Source organism: Lygodium microphyllum, unplaced genomic scaffold, assembly GCF_053477565.2.
Source record: "Lygodium microphyllum isolate KBCC unplaced genomic scaffold, Lygodium_microphyllum_v1.1.10 scaffold_31, whole genome shotgun sequence".
NCBI lineage: Eukaryota > Viridiplantae > Streptophyta > Polypodiopsida > Schizaeales > Lygodiaceae > Lygodium > Lygodium microphyllum.
The window spans coordinates 3,976,895-3,999,622 of NW_028229514.1; positions in this window are offsets into that span (position 1 = coordinate 3,976,895).

Below are 22,728 nucleotides of genomic sequence, written 5' to 3' on the forward strand. Positions count from 1 at the left end.
TTTCCATGATGATTCATTGCGATATGGGTTAATAGTGCGAGATGCAGTTTATACTTCTAGGCTTCACCGAAGTATACTATTTTAATGGATAATAATCTAATCTTATAATTCATTTCAATGCATAAGCTATTTGCTAGAAATGCTTTTATGCTTTCTTTATTTTGCATGTTTCATTAAAAGTATTAACGACTAAGTCCCTTCGTCATGAGCATCTAGGACAAAAATATATCCTATTTCTAACAATTAACCTTGCAAGATTGAGTTATAACAATATCAAATAATAATTAGGAAGGAAAACATGGGCTTGGGGTGAGATATGCACATGGATGCTAGGAGACGACCCTCTTGCGGTGGCTACGCCTTGGAATTTCTTAGGAGGCATCGCAATTGTAGACTTCCGGATGTGGAAGCAGCTTTACAACTCCTCTTTGGAATTTCACCATCGCTCCCCCGCACCGTCCGTCGGAAGTAGTTTTAGAAGGCTTCGTCCTTGAAGTAGGAATTTTGGAAGGGGGTGCTTCAAAATTTCACACGACTAGGACCCATTCAAGCCATGGAGAAGGCTTAATGGTCTTTGTAAACTCGAACGAACGGGAAATAGGAAGTTGTGAAAAAGACACAAGGTGCGGGAGAGCTCCAAGGGAAAATAGTAACCGTAAAGGTTATAAGTAAGGGTCTAAGGACCCTTAGGAAAATTAGGAGAAAAGGGGCTTATGAGGGTTTACACACGGAGGGGGGAAATGATTCCGAGGCCAATGAGGAAGGGACTAAAGGAAAATTAAAAACACGGGGGTTGGGTTCCAACTATGGAAAGGGGCATATAATGCTTTAAACATAGGGGGGGTGTGTGGTTTTAGGATGCCCAATGAAAAGGGCTTATAGGGGGTTACAAAACCGGGGAGAAAAAGGGTTTTAAAGCCTAAGGGGAAGGCTCAATGAATAAAACACGTGGGGGGTTCCAATATCCACGAAAAAGGGCCTTAAGGCTTATAAAGCACGGAGGGGGGGTGGGTTCCAATTCCCAAGAGAAAGGGGGCTTTAAAATATTGGGGGGGGAGGTTTTAAAAGGCACAAGAAGGGGGGCCTATGAAGCTCTTATAGAAGCTTCTAGAAGGTTTTTTACATGTGGCAAGGGGGGTACAGTCGAGAGCCTGCCCTCAGACCTGGTGTAGGACCTCGGCCCGGCAGGGCAAACGCCTTTGGTGGTGCCTATCTACGTTGTTGCAACAGCTCCTAGTCTTCCTCCCGTGAGGAGGCCGCCTCACTCTCATCTGCCCAGCGTCACAGTAGCCACCAGAACTTGTCTTCCCCGAACTCCTCCTCCGTCCTCCCTCACGACAGCGCACTCTCTCTGGTTAAATAGGGGAGGGGAGGGGGATCCTCCCTCTCCTAACATGTCAGGCGGCATGGCATTGAGGCTAAGCAAGCTCCAACGAGGAGCTTGCTAGCCCTTCTATATCCCTCTCCCTCTCCAGCAAGACCATCGCTGACAGGAGGATAAGAAGAAGATTTTTTTTTTTCCATTAACCTTAATAGGTGGTTCAAGCGTGATTTGGTATATTACACTTCTCTCCCCCTTAGAGGAATCGAGATGTCATCATCTCGAGATAGACTCGGGATATTGAGGGTTGAGAGTGCCTTCATCTACCCAAGTGGCATCCTCTTTGGGATAATCTTTCCACTCGACGAGGCATTCTCTCAGGGTACTGGATCTTAATTGTCTCTCCCTAACATCTAAGATCCTATCAGGCCTTAGTTCAAGGACTCATTGACTAGGCATTATAACTTGTTGGTCATCAAGTACATGCTTAGGGTTAGGTACATACTTTTTCAATAAGCTGATTTGGGAATACATTGTGAACCTTTAGGTTTTCCGAGAGTTGCAGTTTATAAGCATTAGGTCCTAGGCACTTGAGGATCTTGTACGGTCCACAATACCTTGGACTTAGCTTCTTGCAATCTCCTAAGGATAGGGAAATCTTTTTAGTGCATACGTGAATGAAGACCATGTCTCCTTCTTTGAAGACTCTATCTTGATGCTTCAAATCCGCGTATGCCTTCTGTCTATCCTTGGCTGCTTGGATGTCCTGTCTTATTGACTTTATTTTGTCATCCATCTCTTCCATCGTCTGCCTTGAAGCTTCAACCCTTATGGTTGGATCTAAAAAGTTTAGGGGACTTCGACAGTCATGACCATACAATGCTTGGAAAGGGGTCATCTGAATGCTTTGCTAGTAAGAAGCATTGTAGGCAAATTCAACTAAAGGCAAGTATTGAATCCACCTCTTCGGCTCATGACAACAGTATGCCCTAAGCATGTCCTCCATGACTTGATTTACTCACTCTGTTTGGCCATCCGTTTGGGGATGGTAGGCGGTGATAGCTTTCCAGAAGTGTGATGTGAAGAGAGAATCATGATCACTAATGATTCTTCTGGTTAACCCATGTATCTTGAATATCTCCTTGATAAACAATCTTGCAATGTCTGAGGCTTTATAGTTTGTCTTTACTGGAATAAGATGTTCAACCTTAGTAAGCATGTCAACCACAACCATCATGGAGTTGTATCCTCCCTGAACTTGGGGTAGGCCTACAACAAAATCCATAGTGATGAATTCCCATTTCATTCGGAGAATGTCAAGCGGTTGCAGTTTCCCTGGCATCTTGACAAGTTCGGCTTTGATACGTTGACAAGACAAACACTCGGTGACATATTTGAGAACGTCACCTTTAAGCCTCTCCCAATGGTAGCTCTTCCTAACTGCATCAAGAGACTTGGTATAGCCAGGATGTCCTGAGAAAGGGGAATCATGAGCTTCCCACAATATCTTCTACTTAAGTGTCTGGCTTGCTGATATACACAGCCTTGTCCTATAATAGACAAGTCCACTATTGATAGAAAACTCATGATACGTAGCCTGCAACTTTTGATTCTGATCCTTGATAGAGATTTTCCTTAGCATTGTTTGGTAGGCCGGATCATGGCATGCATCCTCTCTAGCTAGCTCAAGTATAGGGTTGTTTGGCATAGATACTTTTGTAGCTAGAGATCTGGCTGTTGATGGATTTTGCAAGATTAGGGAATTAAGGAATGCCTTGCGACTAAGTGTATCGACAACTACATTCTCTTTTCCTGGTCGGTACTTGATTTCAAAGTCATATTCCTCCAACACTTCAATCCACCGACGTTGCCTCATGTTGAGCTCATTCTAGGTAAAGATCCATTTGAGACTCTTATGGTCGGTTACTAGAGTAAACTTGTTACCCAACAGGTAGTGCCTCCAAAGCTTTAGAGCATGGATGATAGCTAGCAATCCCAAATCATGCGCAGCATAATTCTTTTCATGACTCTTCAATTTCCTTGAAGAAAATGCTACTGGATGACCTTCCTGCATAAGTACATACCCCAAGGCAAGAATGCTAGCATCCGTTACTACCTCGAACTCTTTATTGAGGTCTGGAAGTTTTAGGATAGGTGCTGATACCAAACTTTGCTTCAATCTATCAAAGCTATTTTGTTCGGGAGTTGACCATGCAATGGAAGTTTTCTTCTTCAATAAGTCCATCAAGGGTGCTGCAATGAAAGCATAGTTTTTTATGAAGATCCTATACCATCCTATCAATCCAAAAAGCTATGTATCTCTTTGATAGATGTTGTTATTGGCCACTCAAGAACATCTATGACCTTGGCTGGGTCCACTGAGATTCCTTCTACTAATACTATGAATCCCAGATATTCAATCTGACGTTTGAAGAATGCACACTTCTTCATCTTAGCATACAGCTTATGTGCCCTCATTGTCTCAAGGACAATCTGAAGTTGGGGTTCATGATCTTCTTCCTGTTTAGAATAGACTAAAGTGTCGTCGAAGAAGACGAGTACGAAGTCATCAAGATATGGCCTAAAGATATCTTGCATTAACCTGTTAAAGATGGCAAGTGCATTCGTAAGTCCGAATGACATAACTAGGAACTCGAAGTGTCCATATCTTGTATTGAAGGCCGTCTTGGGGATATCTTCTTCCTTGATCCTTATCTGATAATAGCCTAATCTTGGAGAAGATCTTTGCACCCTGAAGACGATCAAGAAGCTCATCTATTCTAGGAATAGGGTAATTGTTCTTGACTGTTGATTGATTCAACCCTCGGTAATCAATACATAGTCGAAGTGTCCCATCTTTCTTTTTCTGGAATAGTACTGGAGCTCCCCACGGTGAACTACTAGGGCGGATGTAGTCGTGATCTAGTAGTTGCTTGAGTTGTTCCTTCGGCTCAATTGCTTCTGGTATGGACATTCTATAAGGTCTCTTTGCAATTGGCGCAGCTCTTGGTACTAACCTAATCTCATGATCCACTTCTCTTTAAGGCGGGAGTTTAGTCAACTCTTCAGGGAATATGTCCGCGTATTCTTTTAACCAAGAAGGTCCTTCATTAGACTCTTGCTTTTGATCTAACGTGTTGAGTTTGATCAAGTAGACATGTAATCCTTTTCTGACTCCTTTTATGATCCGAGATACTTTGGCCAAATTGGATTCTTGGCACTCCAGCCTCACCTTGAGCTGTGACTAATTCCCTTTCAGAGTTTCGAAAGGAAACTTGACCCTTCCCACAATGAATGTGGGCGTCGTTAGGCTTAAGCCAATCCATTCCGAGTAGACACTCATGGATACCTAAATTCATGACTCTGAATTATACCGAAGTCTTCTTTCCTCCTTGAAAGAATTCCAGCTTAGCAGTTTGCCTGGTCAAAGTAACCTCACGACCATTTGCTAATTCCACAAGCAGGGTAGGTGCTTCTAATGTGGCTATTCCTAATCTTTTTGAACATGCTGGTGAGATAAAGGAATGTGTACTGCCACAATCAATCAAGGTCTTGAAAATTTTACCTTGATAGTCTGACGTTGTCTAAATCACTGAGAACTGGGAGTTAGGCCCTTTCTTGTGAAGAGCGGCATGGACTATCGCCCTTTCAAATTTTTATTCCATGGTCGCAGGTCTTCTTCTTCGCACATTTGCCTATTCACAATGCAGGCGGTTCTTCCTCTGCCTCAGGTAACGGCTCCTTGACCATGGCCTGTTCCTTGGAAAGGCGCTTGGCGATGTCCTCCACCAAGCTTGGGACATTGCCACTTGAAGTGATCGGGTTCATTGCAGTGGAAACAACGGAGGTTTCGACCATTACTTTGAGTAGGAACAAAGTTGTTTACATTGTTTGTCCTTGCTTTCTTTCTTTGTCCCTAATTATGACCTTGAACTCTCTTTTTATGAGGTCTGAATGCTCCTCTGTTCGGGTCATTATAAGACCAAGTTTTGTTACCCCTTGGTCTAGCCTGCACCTCCTGAATTATAGGTGCAGCTCGAATGAGTTCGTCGTAAAGATCCGATGGATGCATAGATTCGAGATGGGTATTTACTGGTGGATTTAAACCCGCACAAAATTTGGACACTTGTTGTGTCATATCCATTTGCGGTGCATACTTAAGAAGTGAGACAATTTTAGAATAGTATGCATCAAGCGTGAGCCCCAGCTGTTTTAGCTTGTAGAACTCATTCATTTTTTGCGTGTGATATGCAAGCGGTAGGTATCTTCCTTGCATGGCTTTCTTCAGCTTCTCCCAAGTAACAGATCCCTCCGCGATCCCTTGATCCCTGCACCATTGCTTCCACCAAAGTCTGGCTTTGCCAGTGAGCTTTAACTTGGCGAGCATAGCCTGATTGGCGGGTGCAGTACCGGCTGCTTCGAAGTAATCCTCCATGGATTCAATCCAAATTTCAACATCGGCTTGGATGAACCTGCCTCTCCCGTCAAACTCGGGTGGCTTAATCTGCTTGAGAATGAACTTCTTCTCCTGGATTACAGCAGTACTTGATGTAGGAGGCAAATTAGGAACCTGTACCTGGGGTTAGTTTCTTAACATTATTATATGATAATCGTTATTGATTTATATTACATCTTCAATTCTGCTATCACGTAAGCATGTAGCTACTTTACTTTTTATCAATTCTCATGCACAATCAGACATTGATAAAAAGAAGTCTTATTTGTATTTATATGGGCATAGCCCTTTTGGAATACAACATTTCTTGCGATGATAAGCCAACTGTTACATTTAGTTTGGGGAGAACAACGTTGTATTACATTTATCTACAAGAACTGTATAGTAGTATGGTTTCGGGTCATGGATTTTCAGGAATCCGTAAATCATTGGAAGTTCAGGATATCCTTTCCGTTGGAATCCATTCTTCTCATGGCAGCCCAACACTTTAATCCTGTCGGCAGGGATTACATGGTTTACTTCCTCATATACATATGAGTTCATCTCAACCCTCCGACCTCGAATATGTAAAGTTGAGTTTACGTGAGCTTCCACAAAAATGAACAGCTTCACGACTTTCAGATCTTCCAACCACTTGATCCTCTTTAGGTTGGTTTGTAGGTAAGCAAACCGGTGGGCGGCTATATAGTAGATTCCTGAAGCACCCATCCATCTTCGTTCCATATACAAAGGTGATGGATTATAGATTTTCTCTAGAATGTTCATCATCTCAACCCTTTGACGGTAATGCAGAGAATGCATTGCAGGCATAAAACATGATTCGAAATACTAAGAACTTGTTCCACGCTTCGTAATTCTGCAAGACGGAATTGAAGGTAAGAAAATTTTTTGAACATCAACATTTACTTTACTTTTTAAGATTTCATAAAACAATTCCCTTGTTGGTTGGCTCTGATACCAACTGTAACGTGTCCACTAGTATCATCCAGGACACGTCTTAGCAATCCATCGGAAAGGATGTCTAGAAAGCTCCACCTGGCACTTCCATGGAATGTTATGGGGTTTGCGATCTAGGGCTTTCCGCGTCTGCCATGTAGCGGAAGTATTTTGGCCATTCCCACTTAGCATCGACCTGAATTAGGGTTTTCTTGATTGGTCATTTCCTAACTGCAACTAGCATCAGACCCAAGCGAACTACTTTACGCAGAAACACCAAGTCCGAAGCGGATTCACGCTGCACTTGGTTCAAGGAGAATGGGAAACGAGAGGGATGCAAAGCTCAACCTCTCTTCCTTAAGGCATAGTCCCATTCCGTTCCCCTAAAACAACGTAAATCGGGTTTAATCATAACTCTAGGCCAACGCTTTTGTTGTTCATATTCTTTGATGATCTTCCTGCTGTCCATCGCGATTTGAGAAAAGTTCCCGGCCAACTGGGACCACCCATCCATAGGACGGACCTATGGCCCATCCTCCGCACTTTCCTCGGGTTGTTTTAGTTATTTAATTACCTAACACATTAGTTGGACATGTAACAATCAACTTCCTTAATTAACCCATTAGGCACTAGTTCCTTCACATAATTTTATCATTTGACATAGAAAACCAATATCAGACAAGTTCCTTATTAACAGGTTATCATATTTATCTTTGTAATACAAAGAGTCCAGCCCGTAGGCTTATTCACAATCCGCACGAATGCTATCCAGCAATCCACAGGGATCACTATTCCAAGTTTCAGCCCATAGACTAGTATGCAGGCCTTGAGATCCAATCCCGAGTCACATTAGTCTCTTATGCAGGGCTCGGAAGGCGAGAGATTTACAACGAGATCCCCCCCTGGCACCCAAGCGTCCTCCTACTCCAAGTAGCGCTCAACGGAGAGATCTCTCACGGGGAGTTCGGTCCACTTGCTCGGTGCGGTTAACAACCCCCTTAATTAGGGTCAAGCAGGTAGTCGGGGGTAATTGAAGCTATCTCTCCCTTCAAGCCTTCAATCTGAAGTATAGATATCCATTTATCTTTTAATTCATTGATCAAACAAAGTCAAACAATGCTCTAGAATTTGTAGCAAGCACAAACATTTCCATTGATTGTAGGGATAATGAATTCTTCCTTTCGAATGCATCCAGCACTCAATCCGGGATGACTTGAAACTTGGCAAGATCCCCTATATCCTGGGTTAGAAGTATCCTATTAACCCAACTTGGTCAAACCTTAAGTTCATTGGGTACTTCAGTTTATCGGCTGGTCTTTAGTTTCCTATCAATCTTCTTTACTCAAGAAAGACCACTAACTTAGGATGATTATTCATCCTCTTGCAAGATAACTTGCGTAAGGACATGCAAACTTCATTGCAAGAACTTGACCATCCCCTTGTGATTCAATCACAAGATCATATAACTCCGCACTTGTTGCGCAAGTGCTGCATCGAACTATGAGATTATGGAGTCACAAAACAATCTGTTTCAGGTTCTTTAGGCCGACGTCATTAGACCTAGGGTTTCTAAGTTTCATCTTTGTCAGATTCTCAGGGACAAACCCTAGTTCACTTTATGATTACAATTCATTGTCCCTACATTTAGTGAATGTGGGCAAGTATTATAGGCGTTTCTTGGAGTTTAACTCATTACAAACGAGTACTTTGCAGTTTAGGTGTTTTAGGTTTTATGACAAATTCGTTAACTCTAGACGATAATTTCAAGATTACTTCCACATGATTCGTTGACTATGCGTAAATTGATTCTTCAATCTTAACTTATCGGTTTGAGGTTAGGCATAGGTTAGGTTAATTTCAACTAATCTTTCCTTTTCTTTGCGAACAAAACTCATGCTAAATAACCAACCTTTTTCTTGCTAATTTATGCAGTTGACAACGATAATTTGATAGAGTTGATGCATCATAAGAATTGTTTCATGCTTTGCACTTTCCATGATGATTCATTGCGATATGGGTTAATAGTGCGAGATGCAGCTTATACTTCTAGGCTTCACCGAAGTATACTATTTTAATGGATAATAATCTAATCTTATAATTCATTTCAATGCATAAGCTATTTGCTAGAAATGCTTTTATGCTTTCTTTATTTTGCATGTTTCATTAAAAGTATTAACGACTAAGTCCCTTCGTCATGAGCATCTAGGACAAAAATATATCCTATTTCTAACAATTAACCTTGCAAGATTGAATTATAACAATATCAAATAATAATTAGGAAGGAAAACCTGGGCTTGGGGTGAGATATCCACATGGATGCTGGGAGACGACCCTCCCGTGGCTGCGCCTTGGACTTTTTTAGGAGGCATCGCAATTGTAGTATTCCGGACGTGGAAGCAGCTTTACAACTCCTCTTTGGAATTTCATCGTCGCTCCCTCGCACTGTCTGTCGGAAGTAGGTTTAGAAGGATCCCTCCTTGAAATAGGAATTTCGAAAGTGGGTGCTTCAAAATTTCACATGACTAGGATCCATTGAAGCCATGGGGAAGGCTTAGTGGTCTTTATAAACTCTCACAAATGGGAAATAGGAAGGTGTGGAAAAGACACAAGGTGCAGGAGAGCTCCAAGGGAAAATAATTACCGTAAAGGTTATAAGTAAGGGTCTAAGGACCCTTAGGAAAACTAGGAGAAAAGGGGCTTATGAGGGTTTACACACGGAGGGGCGAAATGATTCCGAGGCCAATGAGGAAGGGGCTAAAGGAAAATTAAAAACACAGGGGTTGGGTTCCAACTATGGGAAGGGGCATATAATGCTTTAAACACGGGGGGGGAGGGGGGTGTGGTTTCAAGATGCCCAAGAAAAAGGGCTTATAGGGGGTTACAACCGAGGAGAAAAAGGGTTTTAAAGCCTAAGGGGAAGGCTCAATGGATAAAACATGTGGGGGGTTCCAATATCCACGAGAAAGGGCCTTAAGGTTTATAAAGCACGGAGGGGGGGTGGGTTCCAATTCCCAAGAGAAAGGGGGCTTATAGGGGGTTTTAAATACGGGGGAGGGGGGGAGGTTTTAAAAGGCACAAGAAGGGGGGCTTATGAAGCTCTAATAGAAGCTTCTAGAAGTTTTTTACATGTGGCAAGGGGGGCGGGGGTACAGTCGACAGCCCGCCCTTAGAGCTGGCGTAGGACCTCGGCAGTAGGGCGAACGTCTTTGGTGGCGCCTATCTACGCTGCCGTAGCAGCTCCTGGCCTTCCTCCTACGCGAAGACCGCCTCACTCTCGTCTACCCAGTGTCACAGTAGCCAGAACTTGTCGACCCCGAACTCCTCCTCCGTCTTCCCTCATGGCAGCGCACTCTATTTGGTTAAATAGGGGAGGGGAGGGGGATCCTCCCTCTCCTAACGTGTCAGGCGGCATGGCATTTAGGCTAAGCAAGCTCCAGCGAGGAGCTTGCTGGCCCTTCTATATCCCTCTCCCTCTCCAGCAAGAGTATCGCTGACGGGAGGACAAGAAGAAAAATAAATAAATTCCATTAACCTTAATAGGTGGTTCAAGCATGATTTGGTATATTACAAGACAACTGAGATCCATAACCTTGAGAGAATGCCTCGTCCAGTGTAAAGATTATCCCAAGAAGGATGCCACTTGGATAGATAAAAGCACGCTCAACCATCAATATCCCCAGTTTATCTCAAGATGAGGACATCTCGATTCCTCCAAGGGGGAGTGAATGTAATAATTCTGATTCCTAAAACCGCATTCTTCATACGAACCTCCTCTTAGGAGAACAAAAGGATAAATTTTGGAAATAATGGTAAATTTTTTAATTATTATCCCCCTTTCCCCAAGCCCACTATTGTGCTGGAGGAGAGGGGAATAGCAAGGGCAATTAAGCTCCTTGCTAGAGCTTGCAGAAGTGCGAAGTCCATGTGTCACGTTGGAATATCCCCTCCCCTCACCTATATAAGCCCTATGCCATGGGAGCTAGGATAAGGGGAGCTAGAAGAGTTGTCACGCTGTTGGCTGGAGAGTAGTAATACTGCAGCTGTGAAGGAGAGTGTGGAGTAAGGTTGTGAGGAGAGAGGAGGTGCCGCATAAAGCTGCCGTAGCCAGGCAGAGCGCCAGCTCTGATCATCGACTGCGCAAAGCCATGAGGTGGTGAGCCGAAGGGTTTTGAGCTATCGCGCCATTGCCACAGTCGCCTTCTCTCTTCCACGTGGGCTTCCACGTTACCTCCAGAAGCTTTAGAAGCTTCTTAGGAAGCTTCTAAAGCCCCCTTGGAAGACCCCCTTCTTGTGGGTTTCTATAAGGCCCCTTTTCAAAGTGGGTGTAATAACCCCCCCTCCCCAGGATTTAAACCCCATTCCCATGGGTTTCTCCCCTCCCCCACAAAAATCCCTCTAGAAGGACTTTTACACCCCTTGGCCTTTTTTTTCTCAATCCCCTAAAGTCCATTTAGTACCCCCTTTCCCATGGAGTCCTATCCAAGGCCTTTAGAAAGGCTCATTAAGCCCTTTTTCCCCCTTGGATTTCCCACAAGCTCCCAATAGCCCAAGTGCTAAACCCCCTTCCCGTGGGCCTTACCTATTGCCCTCTCAAGCAGGTTCTTGTTACCCGGGAACTTTAAAAATTCCCTTCTAATTGCCTTCACAAAGCAAATCTTTTACACCCCTTCTTCCTTGAAGTTTAAGAAGGAATCCTATAAAGCCTTTCAAGGAGGCCAATTCACAAAGGAAGATTTGCATGCGAAGGAGATGGCCAAGATCATAAATCAGTGTCCAAGACGAAAAGGCCGAATTGCTGATGGCCCCTAAGAAGGCACAAGGTGCAACCGCAAGAGGATCATCTCCTAACATCCATGTGGATATTTCACCACAAGTCCAGGTTTTTCTTCCTAAATTTGATTAACGTCGTAATATTTTAGATTGTGTATGGATCATTTATGAAATTAGGATGCACTTTTTCGATTGAAATACTTTGGATAAATTAAAAGGAAATAGCTTACGATCAAGGAAGTTGGTCATTTGTATTTTTCCAATGGAACGAATGAAAGGACAGAAGACGTCTATGGATTCTTAGCAATTTGTTATATGCATTACAAGTAACAAATTTAGATCAATTAAAGATCATCTTTATAAAGTCGAAATTATTATTGTGCACTTCGATTAGGCATGGACAGATTCAATCGCATGTTGCATTATTAGACATCTCTTCTTCGCAATGATTCATTATAGAAAGTTGCTAATAATCCATAGGAATTTGCAAGGCATGAAATGGTTCTTCAGCTGCATAACTCTAGTCAATTGGTATAAATATCATTTCAACTGCGTAATTGTTAGAAAAGGTTGCATGGTTCAAACATAAAACCCTAAACCTTAGTAGCATGAAACTTGATGGCATGTTATAGAAGGATCAATAGGAATTATGCCATAACTTAACTTACCCTTTGATCCTACTCGGAAAAGTTAGGGATTGTAAAACTACTCATACATAGACAATACATCATGTGGTTACGAAAATGGTATCGTTAATATCTTCAAGAATAGACAAGTAAATTGGTTTAAACCTAAACATCTAAAACCGCGAGGGACTCGTTTAGGAAGGGTTAATTCAATGCAACATATCCCAAAGAGCTAACTAGGATTTAACACGTTGAGGACGTGACCTAGTCGCTCTTATTGCGAAAGTTGAAATACTTATACCCTAAAGACTTGCCCTCATTCACGGAATGTAGGGACAATAGAACGTACTTGCAAGAGGCGATCTAGGGTTTCTACCTTGAAAAGATCAAATTCGGTTTGAATTTGGAACCTTAGGACCGACAATATCGGCCTAGTGCAATCAGGAACGGATTGTTATAAAGACACCCTAACCCTGTTTCCTATCTGATCATGATTTGATGCCATTCGATGGGTAAAATAGTCCCGTGGATTATATCGGACACTCATGCAACAAGTTGCAGAGTCACATGACCTTGTGATTTGATCACAAGGGAGTGGCGAATTCCTCGGAATGAGAATGGCAGCTTCTTACGCAAGTTTATCTTGCAAGACGATAAATAATCATCATGATATAGTACCTTTCTTGGGTAAAGTGACCAAGAATACGGGGATTAGATATTTGCTTGGAAGCAAAAGACCAATCAGTTAATTGGACTGACATATGTACTGTTATTTGAACTTAAGGTATTGATTAAGTCGGATTAATAGGGTTCCGCCTTAACCCAAGGATATAGGGTTAACAAATAAACCCTTGGGGATCTTGCCAAGTCACAATTGATCCCGGATCGAGTGCTGGATGCATTCGAAAAGAAGAATTTGCTCCTTAGCAATTGGCCAAAAATAAGGACCAGTGAAAATGATTCTGCTTGTAACACTTTTAAGAGCACTATTTTGCTTTGTTTGCTCAAAGAATTAAAGGATGAAAATATATATAATGCTTCAGGTTGAAGGCCTGAAGGGAGAGGCAGCTTCAATTACCACGGAATGCTTGCTTGACCCTAACCAAGGGGGTTGTTTGCCGCGCTGGAAAGGTGGATTGAACCCGCCACGAGAGGTCTCTCTGTTGAGCGCTACTTGGAGTACGAGGATGCTTGGGTGCCAAAGGGGGCTCTGGCCGTAAATCCCTCGCCTTCCAGGCCCTGCATAAGAGGCCAACGTGACTCGAGATTAGATCTCGAGGCCCGCATACTAGTCTACGTGCGGAATCTTGTATTAGTAATTCTTGTGGATTGCTAGATAGCCTTCGGGTGGATTATGGATAAGCCTACGGGCTAGACTTTATAAATGTATTTCAAAGATAATATGATAAGCTGTTGAAAAGGAACTTATTTGAGATTGTTTTTCTATGTCAAGTGTTATGATTACGTGAAGGAACCAATGCCTAACTGACTAATTAAGGAAGCTGTTTGATGTATGTCCAACTAAATGTGGTAGGTAATTAGATAACTAAAACAACCTAAGGAAAGTGCGGTGGATGAGGCCATGGGTCCATCCTATGGATGGGTGGTCCCGGTTGGCCGGGAACTTTTCTCAATCACGACAAAGAGCAAGATGATCGTTTTCAAAGGACACGAACAGTAAGGGCACTGACCTAGAGTCTAACTTATAATAATCCCGATTTATGTTGTTTTAGGGGAACGAAATCGGACTATGCCTTATGACAGAGAGGTCGAGCCATGCATCCCTCTCATTTCCCATTCTCCTTGAACCAAGTGCAGTGTGAATCCGCTTCAGACCTGGCGTTTGTGCGTAAAGTAGTTCGCTCGAGTTCGACGCTAGTTGCCGTTTAGGAAATGACCATTAGAAAAAACCCTGATTCAGGTCAGTCCTAAGTGGAAACGACGAGTATACTTCGGCTACGTGGCAGACACGGAAAGTCCTAGATCGCAAACCCCTGTAACATTCCATGGGAGTGACAGGCGGAGCTTTCTAGATATCCTTTCTGATGGACTACTAAGACGTGTCTTGAAGATAACAAGTGGACACGTTACATAACAACCTTTTTAATTATCTACCCAAGGCTCACACACTAGTACCATCAACATTACTATTCTCTCTAATCTTTGAATCTAGTATGCAAGAAGAAGGTAAATTATCCAACTCTCTACCCAAGGCTGACATGTCAATACCATTCGCATTATTATTCTCTCTAACCTCCAAACCTATTCTCTCTAATTTCTCAACCTAGTATGCAAGTACAAAGTTGATTATATCATAAATTAAATTATCTCAAAACGAAAGTTAATGATATCATCAATTAGTTAGGTCTAAACTATTTGAGTGCATTTTCTTGCATTAAGACAATTGATGCATTCAAAAATACATAGAATAGAAAATCCCATGCAAAAGGTTGTAGAATATGAGCCTCGGGTCATTTACTCATGAATATATGTGTGTATCATGTCAGTTTAAAATAAGGCATTTTTTAAAATATCATTTTTATATATTTCTTACATACAAAGGGGTGTCATATAAAGGGATTATTTATAGATTTGATAGAAAAGGTTTATGTTTTATCCATGAAAATTTCACAAATAAGGATATTTATAAATAGGCCTTGAACACACGTGATGTAGAGGATATGCATATAGTAACTTCCTAGAGATATGAGCTAAACAACATCTTCTTGAGCACCACAAATTTTTTCTCTTAATCTTCCTTGCTAAAAAATTGTATGTCCTTCTTAGTGAGAGTTTTGACTGGGGAACAAATATGGGAAAGATACCTCAAATACACAATGTTTCATTTCTCTTGACCAACAAATCTTTAGCTTCTTAAACTTTTGAGGATCCCTAGCCTTTTCAAAACTTTGATGAACCTAGAGTTTTAAACTACAAATATCTTCCTTGGGTTTAATGACATTCTCTTCTCAAATAAAAAATGGCCAAACAACACCTATCTCTACAAAGATGGACTTAAATTGGTTTAGAGACATTCCAAATCTTTTGCACATTTAAAAATAAAAGAAAATGATTTAAGTGCTCTTTCTTACTACCAAGAACATAGAAATCATTAATTAATACTCTCATAAACGCAGTGATGCAGAGTCTCTAAACTCATAAAAGTAGTGCTAAAGAGTCTTTAAACTCAGTTTTGTGTGTATGTATGTGTGTGTTGGCAGGGTTTCTTCATAAATATGTAAGCATATTACATGAGTAGAAAATGTATTTTTAAAATACAAATTTCACACTTTTTTTAAACATAGAAAAGGCTGGAAGAGTGCACCTTATAGAACATGCAATGTATCATGTGAGTTCAAAAGAAAGGGTATTATATTTAGTAAAATTTACAAGATTATATTTACAAAATGATTTTGAAACTACAATTCAAAAAAAAGCTATAAGTTTAGTAAATTAAAATGGTTCATTTTAAAGTTTTATAGATTGTAAAGAAAGGGTATTTCTTAATAACCTATGAACATACGCTATATGGATGATTTCTTATAGGTAAACCCCCCGGGAAAGATGGGTGCCATATAGAGGGGTTATTCACAATTGAGTAGAAAAATGATGGATTTTATTTAAGAAAAAATCACAAATAATGGTGTTTTTAATAGGCCTTGAATGTACGTAATATAGAGGATTTACATATAGTGAACCCCTCGATGAGGCATAGGTATGATACAGTAACCTAGGGGCTTAATGGATATCTATTAGGGACTCTTCTTGTTCATTATTTTTGTTCTAGTTTGATATTCTATTTCTAGTTTAATTTTAGATCTTTTTTATGTTCACATACGACTTTCCACAACAACTTTTTATGCAATAATAAAAGATTAAGTTGAGTGAGCTAGTATGGAAGCTCACTAAAGTCTTTGAAAGAGATAGTTAAGACGTTAACTTGGCATTAATCTTGAGTGTTATTATTGGTGTGTATAGAGGATAATCAATATCAATCATTACAACTCGAAAAATATAAAGTCACACATAAATGATTTTTAATCTTGAAGCTAATACATGGTAGCGATGAGACTAGAAATCCAACTTAGAAAAGAATTTTTCATAGACTCAAAGGATATCAAAATTTGATTGAAGATTTGAAGGTTTCTTTTGATTCTTGGAAGTATATTCCTTACCATTATGGATGTTGCTTTAGATTTTACATTCTGCTCTTTCTTTATCTTTTGATTTTTTGAAGCAATATAGTTAAGATAAGCCTATCTAAGATGAAACTTCACATCCTAACAAAAAGAAAAAAATAAACCCCTAAAGTTTTGAAAGATAGACCATGTCTTTCCTTCTTAATTGTGGAAAATTCCTTGAATGAAAAGAGAGTACAACACAAGACATGAAATTTAAGCAAGTGATGAATAGAGAATATGAATAATAAATTTTCTTGATCATTTTAACTAGTTATAATAGATATTCATGTTGCCCAATTGCATGCTTTTGTCAGAAAGCCTTTATAGCACATAGAATGTGTATGAGGAAATGTGTGGCTTAAGCTTGTAATCCCAACTATAAATTATTACACTAAACAAAGCAATGCATGCATGTATTTTTAAACTAAAAATCATAATTGACTATGTTGAATGTATATTTAGTAGAGTCATAGATGCCACATTGCATTGAGTTCAACATTACCTTATCTAGTGGGGATGAGCTAGGGAGTATCTCCCTAATTCTAGACTCCATGTAAAGAGGTTCTCTCTCCCCTTCCACACCTCTCTCCAAGACATCTCATAGAAAACATTGCACATGATAGACCCTCAAAAGAAGAACATATTGTAGTAATGATTCAATGCCTTGATTTGCATATGATAGACCCTCAAAAGAAGAACCTAGTGTAGTAATGATCAAAAGTTGCACATGTTAGACCCTCAAAAGAAGAACGTGGTGTAGTAATGATTCTATGCCTTCATTTGCATATAGCTAGGTGGGCTATACACCAACCACCTCGAGGGTTTGTCTTAAGATATCTAAACACACTTGTTGGCAACCACCTAGTGTTGACATTGAAACATAATAGGAAAACATGCTTCTCCTAAATGCCTTCCCTACATATAGAGAAATCATGAAGATATAATAAGCTATTATGCATGTGATTATTCAAGGGGTTGAGCATTGATCTCTAACACGGCTAGATGGAGGGCAAACAATAGGTAGTGTGAAGATCCTCCATGCTCATGGTCTTAAAGGAAGCTTCTGGATCTCTCGAAAATGCTCAAAACCACAACTTTCCACGAAATTTGATTGTTAGAGATATTATTATAGTATGACCAACCTTCAAATAGTTAAGTATCCTTCTTTTGTAATATTGGTGTATCCTATTGATATAATGTTGGGAATGTGATTGAGAGGGTGTATCCTCTTGTAATATTGATGTAGCATGATTGAGCTCTTTAAGGATAGCTATAAAGTTCTTGAAGGATCTAGTTTGAAATTTAATGTACTCAAAACACCAAGGATTTTGGCCATAATTGCCAAAGTTTTGAAAAATGATTAAAGGTCAAAGGTGATGACAAAAAATGATGTATAGTGGCGGGGTATAGAGAGTAAATTTAAAGCTTAGGATGTGGACTTAAGTCTAAGAAAGAAAGTCTAGAAAATGGATAAACATATTGAAAGATATGAAGGAGAAAGAGAAGATAGATCCTATAATTGGCTATTGTAATGTGTCCACCTGTTTGCTTGAAGGACATGTCTTAGCATCCCATCGGGAAGAGAGTCTAGAAAAGTTTGCCCAGCACTCCCATGGAATATTACGGGGTTTGTGATCTAGGACTTCCTAATTCTGCCACGTAGCGGAAGTATTCTCGCTGTTCCCACTTAGGACTGGCCTGAATCACGGATTCATCTAGTGGTCAAATGCCTAGAATGGAAGCTAGCATCGAACCCCAGACGAACTACTTTACGCAGAAACGTCAGGGTCGAAGCGGATCCATGCCGCACTTGGTTCATGGAGAATGGGAAACGAGAGGGATAAAAAACTCGACCTCTCTGCCCATAAGGCATAGTCCCATTCCATTCCCCTAAACCAGCATAAATCGGAGTACTAGTAATCTAGACTTGAGTTCAACATTCATTGCTGTTCATTTCCTTCGAGCAAAGTTTATTGCTGTTGATTTCATTTGAGAAAAGTTTCCAACCAACCGGGACCACCCATCCGTAGGACAGATCCATGGCCATATCCACCGCACTTTCCTCAGGGTTGTTTTAGTTATCTAATTACCTACCACTTTTAGCTGGACACGCATAAAACAGCTTCCCTAATTAGCCAGTTAGACACCGGTTCCTTCACGTAATCTTACCACTTGACATAGAAAAACAGTGTCAAACAAGTTCCTTTTCAACAGGTGATCTTATTTATATTTGGAATACATCCATATAATCCAGCCTGAGGCTAATCCACAATCCGCCTAAAGGTTATCAGCAATCCACAAGGATTACTAATTCAAGATTCTGCCCGTTGACTAGTATGTAGGCCTCAAGATCCAATCCCAAGTCATGTTGGCCTCTTGTGTAGGACACGAAAGACAAGGGATTTACGGCCAGAACCTCCCTGGCACCAAGCGTCCTCCTGCTCCAAGGAGCGCTCAACAGAGAGACCTCTTATGGCGGGTTCGGTCCACGTTCCCAGGGTCAGGCAGACAATCAGGGGTAACTAAAGCTGCTTCTCCCTTCAGTCCTTCAACCTGAAGCATTAATTATCTTTCCATCCTTAGTTCCTTGAGCAAACAATGCAAACACTGCTCCTAAACTCTTACAAGCACAATCAATCCAGTGGTCGTTTATTTGGCCAACTGCTAAGGAGTGAATCCTTATCTCCAAATGCATCCAACATTTGATCCGGGATCAATTGCGATTTGGCAAGATCCCCAAGGGTTTATTTGTTCACCCTTTTGTCCTTGGGTTAGGGCCATACCTTGTTAACCCAACTTGACCAACACCTTAGGTTTTATAAATTAACAGTAAATCCTCGCGACCATGTCACTCTAACTTGATTAATCCTTTGCTTACCAAGAAAATACATAAATTTCCTTAACTTTGGCAAATCAACCCAATAAAGGTGATGTAGCAGGATGACTACTCATCCTCTTGCAAGTTAGACTTGCGCTAGAACCTGCCAACCTTATTCCAAAGAGTGGCAATTCACTCTTGTGATTAAATCACAAAGCCGCGCGATGTTGCACTTGTTGCACAAGTGTTGCATCTATCTCATGGGATCATTTCACCCATTGAATGGTGTTTCTTGGTCAAGGAATTTTGTTTAGACAAGATGCGAGTTTAGGGTGTCTTCTTACCCAACCCAACCATAATTGTACTAGGCCAACAATGTTCGGTCCTAGGGTTTCCAAACTAATCCGAGTTTTAGCATTAGGTCGAACGATCCTTAGGGTAGAAACCCTAGATCATTGTTTGCATGAGCGTCCGATTGACCCAAAAATTTCGTGAATGTGGGTAGGACGAACAAGTTTCTCAGTCTTCTTCTTCAAAACCAAAGTTGAGTATGGCTAATGTTCACAAGCCGAAAGTACAACAAGATAAAAAAGGCCCGTAAACAAAGAATTCGAAGGTGGAAAAGCAACCTAGAATTAAGTTACTTTCTGACATTGAAACAACTACACGCTTGAAGAAGATTAAGGAGAAACATTCTAATGAAAATATTAGTGATGGTCTCTATGACAGGGAATCATGCTCGAACACTATGGAGGATCTTTCCAAATTGCTGAAAACTAAAAATGAAGGGTTGTCATATGTCTTACAAGTCAATTCTTTGGCTATGGATTGAGAAATCGCTAATTTCATGTTACAAGAAAATTTGGGTGCTAAGAGTTCTAAAAAAAGAGTGTTCTTTGTTGAAATATTTCAAAAAAAAGATTTACAGAGTGCCAATTTATAGCACCAAATAAGATTTACAACTAAAGTAAGCTATGAGCCTCACTATTGGATTGTTCATAAGCAGTCTAAAAAAGATATGGTTGATTTTTGTCAGTCAAAAGAGTTGGATGCTATTTATACACATCAAAATTTGTGTTTAACAAGGTATCTACAACAAGGATTGGAATTTAACACAATATTTGTGAGTTTGGGAATCTCCCAAATCCCATTTTTTGAATACTAAAAAGTTGGCACACGGATAACATGCCCATAAGTTTCTCAAAACTATATGATGTGACATATCATTGGAAAGCACTTGGAAAATGCAATCTATTGAGCTATAGAGCACTCGATTTGGAGTTATAGTATTCAAGTTATGACAAGTCCAAAGATTTGACCACGTATCCCAAACTTATGGAAAGTTCCCATATTCCCCAATATGGTGTTATTTGCAGATTGTAGCAAAGAAGCCAGATTATAGACAAAATGTAAGATATTGCACAAGAAGGTTAAATTACATTTGGATAGTGTTGATGATTTCCAAATTTTACACTATTTACAGAAATGGACAAGGATATAAACGTCAATGTGGACAAGACATAAACAAGACTTGCTCCATTGATGGTTGCTCCATTGATGGAGGAAAGAGAGTTTGGAGTCATGGAATTGTCTGAAGTTCAATTGACCAAAGAAGGTATGGATGTTATGTAGAAGTTTTTTTCAGCAGAGAAGACCAAGCCATTAGATGTTGTGATGATCTACGAAAATATATCTACTTTGATTCGTCCATATGATCCAAGAGGATGTTGTGATAATCCATGTCAGCTTACCTACTTGTCATATTACCTAGATGATTACCCATAAGATCCTAGTGGGAACAATATTGGAGTTGGCAAACAAGTTGGCACATGTTGGAGGATGTGCAGGTTTGGAGGGGGCAAATGTCGTGATGCTGCTCGTCCACCACCGGGAACCTAAGGGTAGAGTTTTTTGCCAGGAATTTGATCACATTAGTCAACATCATTAGGATTTTGTTTTGCATTGTGTGTGTCTTCTTGTTTGCATTTTGCATGATGCATGACTATAAGTAGTTAGGCTAGAAAAAATTTATTCAATGCATTCATAAATTTTTGTGTGGAGATATTGTTTGAATGACTCCATTACATGGTTTTAATTTGCAAACTGCATGAATGATTGGGCACAAAATTCTATTCCAAATCATATTTTTTGTTAGGGCATGATGCATGGAAAAATAGGTTCATATGAAGAAATCCATTTTGAAGACTCAAGGACTAAAGGAAAAGGTCGTAATGTTGATCCTTCACTTTGGACTTTCCCCATGTGACTTGCAAGTCGAATATTTCTAGTATAGATGATATGTCTCTTCATATGTGAAATTGGTTTAACATTTAGGAGCCTACAAAAGCTAAAAGTTATCGGCTCATATCATCAACATTTAAGTGGAGTACTGCTACATCTGACACTTGCATTCTTTGTGGAGATGGTGGAGACTTGCTATGTTATGACCACTATCCCTCTATCTATTACAGTCCTTCTTAGAGATACAAGATATCTTGAAAGGAGACTAGTTTTGGCCAAAGTGTCAATTTTCTTTTTGCAATACCAGCCATGATAAAACAAGCTCTACAAAAAATATATTGTTGTGTGTTCAATGTGAGCATAGATATCATATATTTTGCTTGCATGGTAAACAATGTGCTACATTCTAAAAAGATATATTCGGTATTGACAAATCTTATGGGGATTACACGTACCTTGGACAATGGCCTCTCTTGGTATCTATTGAGATGAGAGGAGAGAGACTGATCTTTCTAAGGTTGTGGATTTTCTAGATTATTACCATTGCAATCTTGCTGTTGGACTTCTTGTAATGGGAGAGGTTTTATACCCATGGATAATGGAAGATGTGGCTTTATTGATAAGGGAGTCAAAGTGTTTGAATGATCATGCACTCTTATCCTAATGTATAGTAGAAATAGAGGTGTTGGTAAAGTGTCATCCTTGACATCAATTAGAGGCAAAAAATGGATTTCTTTTAATAAGCTTGATTGGACGCAATAATGATGAATTGTTATGTTATGAAAATGTGAATTATGGTGGGTAGTGAAGATGGGATGATATGTAGGCAATACAAACGATGTATTGAATCTGCATCATAGCTAGGAAGTTGAGTTGGCGACATGGTGCGAATTTGACAACGGCTTCATTGATAGATGGAAACTGTGTTGTAAATGATGAAGATGACCACTACAAGCCAAATTGGCGATGTATAGTCCAAACAACACAATGTCTAATGAAGATCAATGACAATAGTGACGATGGTGGTTTGCAAACATAGGGTGGCATTTATATGTACAAAAACATAAGCAACAGTAGCAAAAAACGTAGCAAGTTAGCAAATAACCATTCTAAGATGGCGATGATTAAGGGCCCATGAATACTTCAAAATTGAAGTGGCCATGGACATGTAATAGTTATTCGTTTATTGACACTTAGAGGAGGAGTTCTAATCATGATCTCAAGTGATCTATCATCATCAAGACCATTGGAAAGCAGAAGACAAATTTGGCGACTGTTGAAGATTCAAGAAGGTGGCAAAAAGTAATCTAGTCATTGAAAGCTTAATAACTTTAAGCCCATCATTTTTGTTAAAACGCTTGCTTTAAAACAAACTAAAG